This window comes from Hippopotamus amphibius, chromosome 2 (genome assembly GCF_030028045.1).
Source record: "Hippopotamus amphibius kiboko isolate mHipAmp2 chromosome 2, mHipAmp2.hap2, whole genome shotgun sequence".
Classification (NCBI taxonomy): domain Eukaryota; kingdom Metazoa; phylum Chordata; class Mammalia; order Artiodactyla; family Hippopotamidae; genus Hippopotamus; species Hippopotamus amphibius.
Window position 1 is genome coordinate 73,510,689 of NC_080187.1, and position 16,532 is coordinate 73,527,220.

Consider the following 16,532-nt stretch of genomic DNA (forward strand, 5'->3'; position numbering starts at 1 on the left):
ATTGAGCCTGCACTCTAGAGCCCATGAGCCACAGTTATTGAGTCCATGTGCCGCAACTACTGAACTCCACATGCCTAGAGCCTGTGCTCCGCAACAAGAGAAGCCACTGCAATGAGGAGCCCACACACCACAATGAAGGGTATTCCCCGCTGACCACAACCAGAGAAAGCCCATGTGCAGCAATGAAGACCCAATGCAGCAAATAAATAAATACATAAATAAATAAATAATAAATAAATAAATTTATAAAAATAAATAAAAAAATAAGTTTATCTTTCCAATGTTGTTTCTCTATATAAACTTTTCATTAGGTTATTAATTTTAATTAATTTTAATTTTTCCTTTTGTGAATTTAATCTAATTACCAATTTTCTATATTTCTTATATTTTTAAAAATTATTTTATAATTTTCTATATTTCTTACACTTAACTTTTACCATGCATTGCCTACCTTTCATCCTTTTTTAATCTTATTTTTACCTCCCTTTAATTTATTTTTTAGCAAAATAGACACGCTGTTTGAGTTGGTAGGTTGACATAAGGTCATTATTAGACAATTCTTGTGTAATACAGCATAACAATGCTTATATCTCAGTTCTCATCAATGGGTTCTTTTTTTTCCTTTTGATTACTGAATTGGCTTAATAACTTAATTAGAAGCAGACCCTGTGTAATCCTGTGTGCCACTAGCTTGTTCACATTTGGTAAAGAAGACAAATACTGCTATCTACATTTTCCAGATGGAAAATTATAGCTAAAACATTCTGATTTTCTCTGCCAGTCAATACTCAAATAATTGTTAACAGCCTAGCTCCAAGACAGCTTCTTTAAAAAAGCCACTCTAATTCTCTAAAGATGGAATCCATCACCCTGTGATTTTTCTTAGAACCTCTGCCTATTTACTACAAAATCAGCAATGTTGCATCCTACATTATTAAATGCATGCATGTTTATCTTGATCCACCAGATTATAGGTTTAATGAGGGCAGAACTCATATCTCTTTTCACCTTGACATCTCTCAGACAGCTCTTGATGCCAAAAACTTGGCCTCTGTGCACCAGTGCCAAATTGAATCTCAGACAGAGTTTTGGGTGAAGTAGAAAAGAATAGCTTTATTGCCTTGCCAGGCAAAGGGAGACACAGTGGGCCTGACCTTGAAAACTGTGTGTCCCAACCCAGGAGGATTTGGTGAGGAGATGTATAGCAGTGGTTCAAGGATGGGGTTGCTGATAAGATTAGGGTGTGTGCAGGGCCTGTACTCCTTTAATCTGGCCTCAGGTGGACTCCTAATCTTGATGAGCTTCTCTGGATCCTTTCTAGCCTCAGGTGGTTTCTTGGCTGTTCCTCCCTTGTCTCTGCAACTCCTCCCTTTCCTGATTAGCAACTGTTTGAATCTGCCCTTTGGAACTCAGGGAAGGACATGGAGGCTGGAGTCTGTTCCCTACAAACAAGAAACGGGGGCCAGCAAGGCTTCCATGCCCAGAAGCCCCACAGGGTCCTGCTGGGTTTCACTATCTGCCTCTTGCATTGTAAGTACTCAGTAAATGTGTGTAAAATGAAATAATGTATTGACTCAGGACAAAAAGCTTGGTTCACCCATGCCCCAGTCTAGTGCTCTGTTCCCTGAAACGTCTCTGTTTTTTGGACTTTTGGTAATGCCGCATAAGAGACAGTGTGGGATTTAGAAAAAGTGGATTACATTTCGAGACTTTGTACAACAGTTCCTAACCGCATGATCTTGGGAAAGTGGTTTAATCATTCTGAAACTCAGTGTCTGTACCTATTAAAGAGGGATATTTGCCTTCCCTCTCTTTCTTTGTAATGGTTTGTAAGTGTGAAATAATGAATGTTATAAATTTGATACATTTTAAAAACATTAAATTCTCCAGAGGGTTAAAACTATTATTATTTAATGACAAATAATTAGATCAAACTTTTTTTTCTGATGTTTAAGAATTCAGATCAGTAAAAAGGGCTGAGTTTTCTAGGTATTATAGTCAAGATTCATTGGATGCTAGACGGGCAAATATAATATCTTTGTGAATAGGAAGAACTATGAATTAGATACCAAGGGCCAAGAATAATCACAATGAAATGAACCTTCCTCTTTTTATCCTTGTCTATACCTGCTGTTGAGATCCTGGGGTTTGAAAGGGGAGCATCTCATGCACACATGCCTCTGGGTTTGGAGTGAAGTTGTTCTGGGAATAAGATGAAGTCTTTCTGATAGCTTCATTTTTTAATCATTCATGTTCAGTTCCAGAGGCCTTCTTCAAATTCAAAATTCTACCAAGAAGAAACTCTAACTGGGAATAAAGTAGCTTTTTCATTTAATGATGGGAGACAATGACTAAATGAAACAAAGATGGACATTAGAATTCCAACAGAGATTAAGATGTACAAAAGAAAATGATGCTCATTAACTACCATTGTCCACTTCTGGTGGGTGTGATTTGCCTGGTTGATCTGGCTGGTCACTCTTCCTGCTCACGTGTTTATGGATATCCCTTTTGTAATTTTATGGTGTGCAGTTGAGATGGGTTTTCCCAGATAGAAAACCACAACACCATTGAGTATATCGGGTTGCTAGTTATAATTATGTATTCTTATATTGATAGAATTAGCCTTATTTTGAAACATAACAGTATTCAGCCTAGGGATTCAAGTCTATAAGGTTGCTACAAAATCATGTATGTTAGAAGTTTTGTGTTACTTCTTTTTCTTTTCGCATTCATTCTATGATAATTCTATACCTACTATCCTTTCTCCAGCTCTAACCATTATAACACCACGCTCAAATATATTTACTAGATGGAAGCCAAATACACAGAAGGGAAAAGGAGAAAATCTCATCCATATGTTGCCACACATTCCCTCTGCAAAAGGTTCAGTGGAGAGATTGATAAATTTGTACTATGTGCTGCTCTGCAGAAATAATTCCTTGTTTCTTATGTTTCTCACTGGAATACTAGAATATTCTCTTTTTCCCATTTTGAAAAAAAATGAACTGAAGATTTGCCTTTTTAGGAAGCGATTTCTAAAGGCCTCAGACCTGTTTCTTTAGTCTCTCAATGATCATCCTTCTTAGTTCCTGAATTTGTCTTCTAGCTCCTCTCCTCCAGTTAATCCTCTCATTCTTTTCTACATCCTCCTTGGTATGGGGAGGAACTACATGTTTGTAACCAGTCTGGAATTTCATTTAGTTTAGGAAAAGTGTCTGTCCTTATGGAGTTATTATAAAAGGCATGGCCCAATATTCCCTCTATTCGTGGGGCCAGTGCCTGCATCTTTTTACCCTGAACTTAATTATGATAAAACGTGTTCAATGGACTGAGTGATGTGACTCGCTTGCCCAAATTTATATGTTGAAGTCTTAACACCCAACATTATAGTATTTGGAGATGGGCCCTTGGAAGATAATTAGGCTTTAGATTAGGTCATGAGGGTGGGGCCTTCATGATGAGATGAGTGCCCTTCTAAGGAGAGACACCAGAGACCTTGCTCTCTGTCTCTCTCTCTCTCTCTCCACATGCACACACTGAGGAAAGTTATGTGAACACTGTGAGAAAGGGGCATCTGTAAGTCAGGAAGAAAACCCTCACTAGAACCTGAGCATGCTGGCACCCTGACCTCAGACTTCCAGTCTCCAGAGCTGTGAGAAAACAAATTCCCATTGCTTAAGCCACTCCATGGTAATTTATTATGGGAATCCTTACAGACTCTTCATGCCCAATACCTTAACATGTTTAGTTTTACATAATTTTCAAATTCTAGCTTTAAATAAAGCATTGAAATGCATAGATACATTATTATTTTGCCATTAATAATTTTAAAAATGAGATGTGTACATGTAGGTCATGTGTACATGTAGGACATGTGTACATGTCCTACAAATGCACTTTGTATTAATTAAGCTATAGTAACTCAAAGTATTATAAGTCAATATTTAAGACAGTGAAACAGTTTTGATTGTTTTGTCTATTTTGCATTCACTTTCTTGGAAGTCATATTTAATGCGACCCTTTTAACTAGATAAAATTTTTTCTTCCAAATCTTTATTTTAATATTAAACAAATGCCCATTACAAAAATCTTTTGGTTATTCCAAGTATACAATCTAATTAAAAAATATTTATTTTATAGTAGAAACTCTGATATTAACTTGAATGCTAATACTCCCAATCAAATGGAAATTATTTGGAAACATAAGCATTTATTTAAGAATTTTAAATTTGTGTTGTCTTAATGCTGTTCTCATTATTGTTATTTTGGTGATACTCTCACTTAAATAGGATCTTATGTAGCAAACACTGCTTTTAAGTATAAGCAATTTAAAAGTGATAAACAAAGCAGCATACTAGATTAGGCAATCCTGACATATTGTAGTATAACATAATCACTTGAATTCACAGAACTTAAAAAGTTAATAAATGATTGTAATATTGCTTCATGAATATAATTCAATACAAGTTTATTTTATACATCTGCAATGGACTGAAACATGCAGAATAATGTTTGACCATGTATCTGGGCTCTGGAGCCCAGCTAAGTTGACACATAAAACCAGCCCTCACAGTACGTCTATGTTCCATTAATCATCAGAACTGACTCTTCAGATTCTTATGATTGCATAATATGGTAACTGGTGATCTGGGAACTGCAAAATGAAATGATTGATGTAGGTTTGTGTAGGGTGTGTATCTGGTGAGGGAGTCATTGATTTGTTGATTTTCAAGTTCAAAGTTACCAAGTGGAAGAATAAGAATTCACACCTCATCTGTGTGACAGCCAGGCTCATTCTCTAACCACAGGATGCCTTGTCTCTCACATCATATCACTTCAGGCAATTTGCTACTGCACTTAATAAAGTGAAACTTGCCCATCTTTGTAAATATCAAAGGAAGATACAGGCTACTAGACCGTGTAGTATCTCTTCTGATCCTTCTGTTTCAATGAGGTAGAATTCTGGGGACAAATGCAGAGAGAAGTAGAGCCACTAGAAAACTCAGAAAGCTTGGTGAGGCCTCTCTGATCAAGCCCGGGTCTGGATTTAGCTGGGTGCCTGTGAAATGGGAAATGTATAGTATAAAAATACTGCACAATTCTGTCTCCCAAGTAACACAGGCATCTAATAATTTAAGTTTGTCTAGCGTCTCTCCCTCCCTCCCAACTGAAAAAGGTTTTGGCTTAGGTTGGGAGATCCTGAGAGCCAGAAACTAAACTGGTTCCTCAGAAAATGTGCAGAAGTTCTTGAAACAATGACTAGGATGGAACCCTCCCACCCATGACAAGTGGAAAAGATGGATAATTTTTAAGGCATATGGAATCATGGAAAATGTTAGGTGAGAAGAAGTTGATGAAAGAAAGGAAAAATTGCCATAATTTTATTGTTTAAAATGATGAAGGATTGTAGTATTTTCTTAATTCAATTGATTTCTTAGATTACCATTTTAGGTACGTGAAAAAGTACATATTTTTAATATGCAAATGTACTTTTTAATGAGCCCATGTTGTGTAGTCAACATATTCCTGCTTTCATTTTTAAAGCCAAAAACTCACAAAGAAATCTGTGCTTAATGTACTTATATTAGCAGAATAGATATTTGACAGAATTCTGGAAGGTATTTACTCTATTTGTCATTGTGGAGATCTGATCATAATTGTGCTACAATACATATCTTGTAATGGAATTTCCACTCTATTGTTATGTCTGAAAGGACAGTACTTAATATCCATATAAAACAGTATTATAAAAGTTTTGTTGTCAGGGTACTATTGAAAATCTAGTGAATATTTTCTCAGAATGTATAGACACTCAAAACCTAGGTATAAGATTTTAGGTGATAACTGAACAATTTCTATTTTCATAATTTCCAAACAGAACGCATCTCCAGAAGGCATATTCTAATTGGATAGCAAAAGTTCCATGTTATGAGAGACCATAAGGAAGCACTATATTTTAAACAGTTTTGCATAAGACCACATGCAACTTCTGAAATTGCTGTGTGTTATAGAAACAATTCCAAAATGAGAATAAGAGAGTTATGTGTTAAAACATAGAGTAGAGAATCTTTAATAATTACTGATAAAAGAGGGATATAGGATGGAAATTAGGCCAGGCAGTGGTTTTACTCACCATCTATTTATATGCCCATTTCAATAAAATTTATATTAAGAGTAACAGGTGCTTTTGTGAATTATATTTATTTACTGTATAGAAGTATTAGCAAGTGGAATACAATCTGATTTTTAAAAAAACAACTATTATATTTCAAAACATGACTTTTTATAACCTAGCCATTAATTCAAAGCCGTGGGGTGACGTTACGTTAGGGCAATAGAAAGTCACATTCATCTATTCAGGCTGCAGTAGGGCTAATGCACTTTGTTCTGTCATTTGACAAGCTGTTTATTTTTTTATTGTATTTTATTGGCCACATTGCAGCATGTGGGATCTTAGTTCCCTGACCAGGGATCAAACCCCAGGCCCTCTGCAGTGGAAGCACGAAGTCCTGACCCCTGGACCGCCAGGGAAGTCCCTGTTCTGTCATTTGAAATAACCCCAAAATACCATTTATTCAGGAAGAAGAGGAAGTAGAAGAGTGTGTTGAGATACAGCCGTGTCTACTTTAGCCCGAAAGAAGCTTTGTGTGACCCAGAATCCTTACAAATCACCTGCCTACTCATTCCTAAACTTCAAGAAATTCAAACTCATCTTTTACATTACATTTAACATTAACAAAGAAATCATATTATTTTGCTCACATTTATGACTTTTGATCCCAATCTGGCCTTTAATATGTATAATCTCTATATCTATCCTTTAATTATCCCATTTTCCTTTTCCCAGGGTAGATATTTTCTACACTTTGATGACTAGGTACAAGACAGCTCTCCATCATTCATTCTCAGAAGCATAAGTACTTCTAAAAAGCAATGTCATCTCTTGTCTTATGCTTAAAAAAAATTGTGACTATGGGCTTCAAACCCCGTTTTTCCTATGACAGGCCTTCTAAGCATAGACTATTTCTCTATGCTGCCCTCAGCATGGTCTTGAGTAACAGTTTCCCACTCCACTGGCCCTTGTCTGCTACTCATCAGGCCATCCTGCAGCCCCATGCAAAATCCTCATCCAAGGAATCACTCACAGGTGCTACCAGCACAGTCCAGTCAGGTACCTCATGGCATCTGTCACACATTGCTTTTGTTACCTATGCTGGGAAATGTCTGCCCACCAGGCATCTCTGCCTCTCTTGGGCACCAGTACCACATCCACTTGTGCATTGTTGCTTTGGCAATGTGTCAGGACGATTGCTGGACACTTCTGCTGCTTTCATTCAATACCACCACGTCTGCCAAGCCTTGCTGACATCATCCGCCAGGCACAACAGTGGACCACCTGGCCCCGTGGCTTCTGCCATCTCTTTCCAAGAGCTGCTAGAAAAGAAGGCTCAGAAGTTAAACCTATAAAGTGGTCTGTGATAACATGAGGGGAGAGTGAACCCCACTTCATCTCTTCATATTATACTCTGTAAAAGGGGTCTTAAAGGACCATCCTGTTTCTTACTGAGATTTACTGAAGTGTGTTTGTTGTTTCTTACCCAAAGCCCTGTTTTTGCCTATGACCTAAAGAGGAGTCCTTGGGAATTTGGAGATGCTCAGATTTGAATGACAAAGCTGACAAGATGACTTGCTGCATGAAGTGTGATGAAAAAAGAATGAATAAATTCTTAGTGCTTGCTTTGGGTCAGGTTTCCTCATAGACCCTGAAACAAGGATTTGTGGGCAAATACTATATTAACTGTCCCTGGGAGAAAACAATAAGGGAATGCAGAAAGCAGAAAGGGGAGGTGGGGGGAGGCCAAACAAAGGCCTGATCTAGGTGAAAGCTCAGCACTAGTCTGATCCCTTGGGGAGCTGTGATCTGCAAATTAGGCTTCATCAGCATTTCTTCTCAGAGGTGCTGGGCTTTCATACTTTCCATCAGTCATTGACTGAGGCTAGCCCCAGCATGGGCATAAGAGAGTCAACTCTCAGGCACTTTTAGCTGCCTGAGTGCGTAAAGTGGCTCCAGCAGGCCAGGGCAGCCATTTGAGGGCAGTCATAGACGCTGGTTGTTAGAAGGAAAAAATCCCAAGGTACATAAAGCTCAGGGCAGGTGTGCACAGAAAGGGTTAACGATATCCCTGAGCATCACAGCGGCAGAATATAGGATGGATAAACAACAAGGTCCTACTGTAGAGCACAGGGAACTATATTCAATGTCCTGTGATAAACCATAATGGAAAAGAATGTGAAAAAGAATAAATATATGTATAACTGAATTACTTTGCTGTTTAGCAGAAATTAACGCAACGTTATAAATCAACTATACTTTAATAAATTTTTTTTTAAAAAGTCCATGAAGAAAAAGCTTTTGGGAAAGCCTTGACAGCCCTTTTATAAACATGATTCTGTGCTCACCATTTTGTAGGTGGCTGTCTTGGTTTCCTAATATGAGAACAAAACAATCCTGTAACTAACAGAGCCAAAAAAGCTGTTAGAATTTTACATGCATTTGAGCTTAAAAAAGACATTTTTTTTCATTTTTTGGCAAATTAAACTTGACTTAAAGGATTCTCTAAGATTTCTTTCATAAAATCATCTATTTTTGAAACTGAAGGAACATTAGTGACTATGGACAGCCTTCCAACAGCTTGAGATATCTTTTCCTGCAAATATCTAGACAATATCTAGATAAGTTAAAATGTTAACTTCAGGATGTTAAATAAATCACGAATAGGACAATTATAGCAGATGTCTTTGTTGGTATCTTTTATATTATTTTTGTAGTAGTTATTTAACTTGCAAAATATTTTGAACGTATAGAAAGAACAGGAAATAATATAATAGATACGCTTGCTCTCATTATTAGATAGACAATAGTATTTGACTGAAATTGGTTGAGCTGTGTTTTCTGTATCAAAAAAGAAAATATTATAAATTCACCTAAAGTGTCAGACTCCATTTTCACCAACCCTCCCCATAATTACTTCCTTTTCAGAAGGAATCAATCTCCGAAGAAGTCATGTACTATTCCTTAGCTTTGTTGTGTGTAATTTTGCTATGTTGTATGTAGAGAGATACACACGAGTATTATCACACAACATGCATGCATTTGCTGCTAACTTGTTTCACTCAATATTTTCTTTTTAGATTTATTCTTTTGTTACTTTTACATCTAGTTTATTCATTTGGGCAGTATATAGTATGCTGAGTGTTTCATAATATTTCTTGGGTAAGATACAGTTATGTTGTATTCCTGTTTTGTTAATCAAAACAGTGCCATTTGAATTTTATACCTGTTATATACCTGAACAAAGTTTTCCCATAGCATATGTGGCTTTGCTAGGTTGTACTATATTATATTTCCACCTTTCTATGTTTATTTTTTATAAGTATATTTTTTAAAAACCTCACTCACAAAAAAAGTTTATGAATTCTCTGAAAACATAATATTTATTTTAAAACAATTTATTACTAATGATCCTGAGGCATCATCCTTAAGATAATGGACAATTATGATTTGGTGATAACTCCCACCTCTAGAGGCTTAGTAGTTAGTTATTTCTCCCATTTTGCAGATGAGAAGGCTGAGGCTTATAGAAATTAGATCATTTATTTAAGACCAGAGAGCTTGGTTCCAGGTTCAGTGAGTTCACACCTGATACTTACAGCTTAATACAGTCTGATGGCATTTAATGTGGGGAAATTAAGTTACAACAAATGTTGTTGATATCCATTCAAAGTATGAATAGGATCTTCAGTTTTCCCTCCAGCTGCATATTACATCAGCAACCTTGACCCTGGTATGGCATTCAACTGGAACTCTTTGACTTTTGTCATCTTTCTTGTTTTCTGTTCTATGTAGGGAAAGTCATGTTGCTGAGACAGGATTTAAAAACAGCCACATTACAGCCTATCTGGAGACCATACAGTTGGGATCCAGACCCCAGATTCAGTTCTGAGCTCTGCCATTATTATTAATGTGATCATATGCAAATTAATTTTAATTTCCTCATCTATAAAATAGGGATTGTAATAGCACCAGCTTAACAGAGTTGTTGTGAGGATTAAATGAATCACAGAGTGCCAGGGAAGCGTGCTTGTCATTCAGGAGGTGTTATGTGCTTGTTTAATATCACTGTGATTCCAGTTTGGGAATATGGTCATCAGGTGGCACATATTCAGACATAGGTTCCCCAGGGGGTGATGCTTGTCTGAACTCTCCAGTCAGTGCACCAGGTTCATGTTTACAAAAGGGCTGTCAAGGCTTTCCCAAAAGCTTCTTCTTCATGGACTTTTAAAAAAAAATTTTTATTGAAGTATAATTGATTTATAATATGTTAATTTCTGCTATACAGCAAAGTGATTCAGTTATACAAATATGTATTTATTCTTTTTCATATTCTTTTCCCTTATGGTTTATCACAGGACATTGAACATAGTTCCCTGTGCTCTACACTAGGATCTTGTTGTTTATCCACTCTATGTATACTATTTGCATCTGCTAATCCCAAACTCCAATCCATCCCTCCCCCTACCCCCGGCAACCACAAGTCTGTTCTCTAGGTCCGTGAGTCTCTTTCTGTTTTGTAGATATGTTCATTTGTGTCATATTTTAGATTCCACATGTAAGTGATATCATATGGTGTTTGTCTTTCTCTGTCTGGCTTATTTCACTTAGTATGATAATCTCTAGATCCATCCATGTTACTGCAAGTGGCATTATTTCATTCTTTATGGCTGAGTAATATGCCATTGTGTGTGTGTGTGTGTGTGTGTGTGTGTGTGTGTGTAAAACATCTTCTTTATCCATTCATCTGTCAGTGCACATTTAGGTTGTTTCCACGTCTTGGTTATTGGAAATAGTGCTGCTATGAACATAGGGGTGCATGTTTCTTTTTCAATTATAGTTTTGTCTTGGTATGTATGCTCAGGAGTGGGATTGCTGGATCATATGGCAACTCTATTTTTAGTTTTTTGAGGAATTTCCATACTGTTCTTCATAGTGGCCGCACCATGGTTACACTGCTGGTTACATTCCCACCAACAGTGTAAGAGGGTTCTCTTTTCTCTACACCCTTTCATAGACTTTTTTCAAGGGAACAAGTGGTAGGGTTGAGTATGACACTTATGACACAAGAGTATGAACAAAATAGAGTTTTTCCAAGTCACCCTAAGTTAAAGTAATATCTAGTAAACACAAATAGGACTCAGGAATGACTGCAGTGTGGTTCTGCTACGAGGGAACCAGTGAAACGCTTGACACGATAGGGCTGTTTTAATGTCTGCCTATTACGTGACTGTCTCTGTGAGGCATGGGTTAAAGGAACTGATGAATTTCCAGGGAAACACAGATGGAATCTCATTTTCATGTATTGTTTAATAATAAAGATAATGATAAAACACACATCCAATCATGAATCCCTGCAAACTTTCCTTTCTTCACATACAAGCCACTGTGCCCACTTCCTCCTTTTTTGTTCACCACCCAATCCCCTACAATTTGGCTTCTTTCTTTAGTGCTCTCTTTCATTAAAACATGAAACAAAACAAACAACGCTGACAACATTAACATCTAAACTGCATTGACTGATCTTTTGAGTAACTGATTTTAGTTGTAATGAAGAGAGAGCCATCACACAGTTAAAACAATGAACCATTTCTGTCCTCATTCATGCTTTTGGTGGCATTAAACATAGCTGGGCATTCTCCTTGGTAGGGTTCTCTGTCCACCCATTTTATCTTATCTTACCTGAGATTTCATCTTCATCTGCCTAACAAAGTATTCTCTTTACTCCCATTTTTATTATCCCTTAGTGTAACTTCAGTGATTTTATCTACCTTCCTAATTTAAATGCTATTTATATGCTGATAACTTTGAAATAGATGTTTTCAGTCTCAATTTCTCTGATGGAACAGAGACTAATGTGAGCTTGTCTGGGAAATACAAGTTAAGCTTTACATATATTGAGAAGTCCTTAAATTTTTTTTTAAATCTCTTTATTGGAATACATTTGCTTTACACTCTTGTACCAGTTTTTGAGGTACACCAAAGTGAATCAGCTGTATTTATACATATATCCCCATATCCCCTCCCTCCCGTGACTCCCTCTCCTCCTCCCTGTCCTGGCCCTCTAAGGCATCTCCCGTCATCAAGTTGATCTCCTTTTGTTATACAGCAACTTCCCACTAGCTATCTATTTTATAGTTGGTAGCGTAAATATGTCTATGCTACTCTCTCACTTCGTCCCAGCTTCCCCTTCACCTTCCACCCCAGCCCCGTGTCCTCAAGTCCATTTTCTACTTCTGTATCTCCACTCTTGCCCTGTAACTGGGTTCATCAGTACCATTTCTTCAGATTCCATACATATGTGTTAGCATACAGTATTTGTTTTTCTCTTTCTGGCTTACTTCACTCTGTATGACAGTCTCTAGGTCTATCCACCTCATTACATATAGTTCAATTTCATTCCTTTTTATGGCTGAGTAATATTCCATTGTATATATGTGAAAATATTGTTTCTAATTTGTCTTTGTGTGTTTACCAGCACAACACTTACTATATACTTCTGATGTTAAGGACTTAGAAGGTACTTGATACATAGTAAATGAATGAATGTCCTAAATTCTTATAAAATGCAAAAGCAGCTGGTCTATTTGCCTGTTTGAATTACTAAGTATAAATGTATTAATGCTAAGTATAAATTTTAGGGAAAAACATCTCCTCATAAATTGAAAAACTTCCATCCTTTTTTATAACATTCAGCAAGAGAGCTCTGTGTAGCCCTGAAGAACACACCATGTGTTCCCAGCAAGTTCTCAGAACTGCAGTTCATTATCCTGCTATTCTGTGGTTTGTGTGAATTACTTTTTCTACAAGAACTTACAGGTATAATCAATCACTCACTCAAAAGATCAGTTAGTGAAGTTGAGCCGACAATGTAAAGTCAACTTTCCCCAGCATTCTCTCTTTCCGTTACTGATCTGTGATCTAGAAGTGATTTCATGTTTGTTGTTCCTTGTTCTTGCTATTTTAAGATAAAGCCTTAACTGATATTTCAAAGACTATATAAGATCTAAGTTTCTAGGGAAAAGAGAAATTATATTGATAATTAAATAAAATAGTATTTAAGATGGTTTGGCTCTAGTAAATTATGAACTCAAGGGATTCCAGTGATAATTACATTAATTTGGTGACAATGATATGCTAAGTGATTTCTCAGTTTTTTTTCTTCACTAATTCCTGACAATAAGTCCATGAAGTAGATATTATCATCGCTGTTTTGGAAATGAGGAAATCACGTAAGGAGTCTGAGAGAGAGTGGATAGAACCAAGGGAGAGTGTGTAGGTAGTGAAGCTAATAGGGAAAGAGAGGAGAACCACAATAAAGTGGTTTCTGGGACATTGGAGGATTAAAGAGCTTCTTGAGAGAAGAATGGGTCCGTAAAGCCAAGTATCAGAGAGAAATTATGTAAGGTAAGATGGAGAAATGGTAATTAGATTTGGAAGCTAGAGAGTTCTGGTGAATTTGGTAAAATCCACTTTAGTGCAAAGGCAGAGAAGGGGACCAGAGTGCTTGAGGTGGAGGAAAGAGTGAGAGGTGAGGAACTGACCAGGAAATGTACATCATCTGGGGAAACTTGATGCAAAGGGAAGACGTGAAACAGAACAATTGCTCAAGGAAGGCAACATCCCCTCGGAGCAACTAAGCCCGTGCACCACAACTACTGAGCCTGCACTCTAGAGCCTGCATGTCACATCTACTGAGGCCATGTGCTGTAACTACTAAAGGCCACACCCCTAAAGCCTGTGCTCCCAAACAAGAGAAGCCACTACAATGAGAAACCCACGCACTGCAACGAAGAGTAGCCCCCACTCTCCACAACTAGAGAAAAGCCCATGTGCAGCAACAAAGACCAGTGCAGCCAAAAATAAATAAATAAATAATAAAATAAATCTTAAAAAAAAAGGAAAAGGAAGGCAGTATCTCAAGAGGGTTTTTGTTGTGGTTGTCACTGTTATTTTGCTTTTTTTTTTTCTTTTTTGGTTAGTTTAGGAAGTGATATTGGCTAGGAAACTTATGAGATGGTCACAAGTAGGAACCAGAAGAGGGAGAGACCTGAAGACCCAATAAATAGGTGTGATGATGGAGAAGGATGCTAAGTTTGTGGGAAGGTACCAAAGCCCAGATGCAGTGGTCAGTTTCAGTCAGGAGTAACAAGCAAAGCATATAATGTCAGGCGAAGATCAACATAAATATTAAAAAGGTAGGTTGAGGGTAAATTGCAAAGCTGACTTCTCTTAGGGACAAAACAGAAGGCCCACTCCCCTGGGAACCCATGTTCCCAAGGCATAGAGTGTGATGAACCTGATCAGAACTTCAGCAGATGAGGATGTTAGGGGCTCTGCAACAGGATATTTCAGATAATCAGGGAAGATTCCAAGTCAGTTAGGTGCACACATGGCAGGCAGGTTGTGCTGGAAGGAGTTAACCAGTAGTTCTGGGTTGCTGAAAACCTGTCCGTTGCAAAGAAAGGCCTGTCTCTAGGACTGGCCCCTGGCTGTCTCCTGGGAGATAAGCTCTGAGCCCTTGGAATATGCTGCCTGAGAAGAGTGTTTTCATGGACCAGATGAGTTTATCCTAACGATGTGACTTATGGTGTGCACCCATTTTTGCTCTCAGGGACTGAGGCTTGAGTATCTGAGGCCAGTCATGTGAGCACTGCCTTCATCCCCAATAAAAATCCTAGACACAGAGGTCTAAGTGAGTTTCCCTTGTCTAGTGACTCTTCAACAATGTTGTCACATATCCCTTCCAGGAAAAGTAAATGTGTCTTCCTATGATTCCACTGGGAGAGGCCACCTGGAAATTTGCTCCTGGCTTCTCCTGGACTTCATGCCACTGGCCTTTTTGCTTTGCTGATTTTAATCTCTGTCCTTTCACTGTAATAAAAATGTGACCATGGGTACAATATCTATCCTGAGTCCTGTGAGTTCTTCTAGCAAATCAATCCTAAAGGAGGCTTTGGGGATCCTGACCCACAAGTCACTGTTATTTACTACTTTTTAGAAAGTGTCTGTCCTTATAGTTTAGTCCTGTGTTTATTTACTCTTTAGTTATGCACGGGGTGCCCACTGTGGCCCAGGCACTGTACTAGGCACAGAACGTATAGTGGTGAGCCTCTGTCACAGAGAAGCCTTACAGAGCTTGGAAGAACTATAGAGCAAACTAACAATCTCAGGTACGACAAGTGCTAAATAGTAAATACAAACAAATTCATCAAGAGACAGGCTGGCCAGGAGAGTGGGGGAGCAATGTATATAGGTGGTGAGGTCTCCATAGGAAGAGATGCTTTCTGGAAGGATCATAAAAGGATCTAGACAGAAGAAAAGCAAATGTAATGCCTTCATGGTGGGAATGAGTTTAGCATATTCTTTTGAACAAAGAAAAACCAGGCTGACTGAAGAATAAATGAATGAGAGCAAAATCGGTAAGAACTGAAATCAGAGCTTAGGGAATATGGTATATAGTCTAAAAATACTTTTTTCTCAATATTCTGTGTTCACATGGATAAGCTCTCTGACTTTGACATATGGAAATTTTTTTTGCTTTAACTTTGTCTTTATCCTCATATATATTTTACTCGATGTTTTGATTTGATAAAGTTATTATTAATCATTTCTACCATGTTAACCAATTGTATTTGTATTTGAACTAAAAGTACAAGTAGAATATAATGCTTTGGGGCATATGTCTTAATCTTTATATTTTCTACTGTAGCAAAGATGATTTGAATTTGTAATATACTTTTCCATAGGATTATAATAATAATTCTCAAAATGTCTATAGTACATACTTCCTATCCAATTGAAAGCAATTAAGGGATATATAAATAGGATATAAGAAATCATCTAGAAGCTTTTCACATTGAATTACTGTCTTGTTTAAATACTTCTTGATATAGACACTCATTAATGACATTCCTCTTTTCTTGAGCACCTGTTCCTGGTAAAAACAAGGGCTATATTGATTTGCTGCAATTTATCTTCTCCCAGGATTTTTGTCTTGACAGTGTGAGAAGATTAATTGGAATTAATGGCATTTGCACAGCTAATTAAAGTCACTCTTCCTAAAGTCAAATCAATTCCTTTAATCAGAGGAGTGACAAAGCTTTGCTTGCTTGTTATAGTCTGCATGTAAATGTTCCCTGGATGAATACAAATCTTTGCAAGCATTAGGCACAGAATACAGTAATGACTTGGGTTGTTAGGAATTTCTCTGGCATTTAGTAATTTACAAAACTGCTATGCCACTTACATATACACTATGAATGTTTTGAATTAAATGTGATTCAACAGAATTAATTTACATGTGTTTTATATATACGTAATTTATCATGGAGCTTCTTACAGTGGTTGGCATCCACATGCTTAAATCCCCAGGATAACTCCTAGCCAAGTTCACATAATGCAGGAGGAAGCAGAG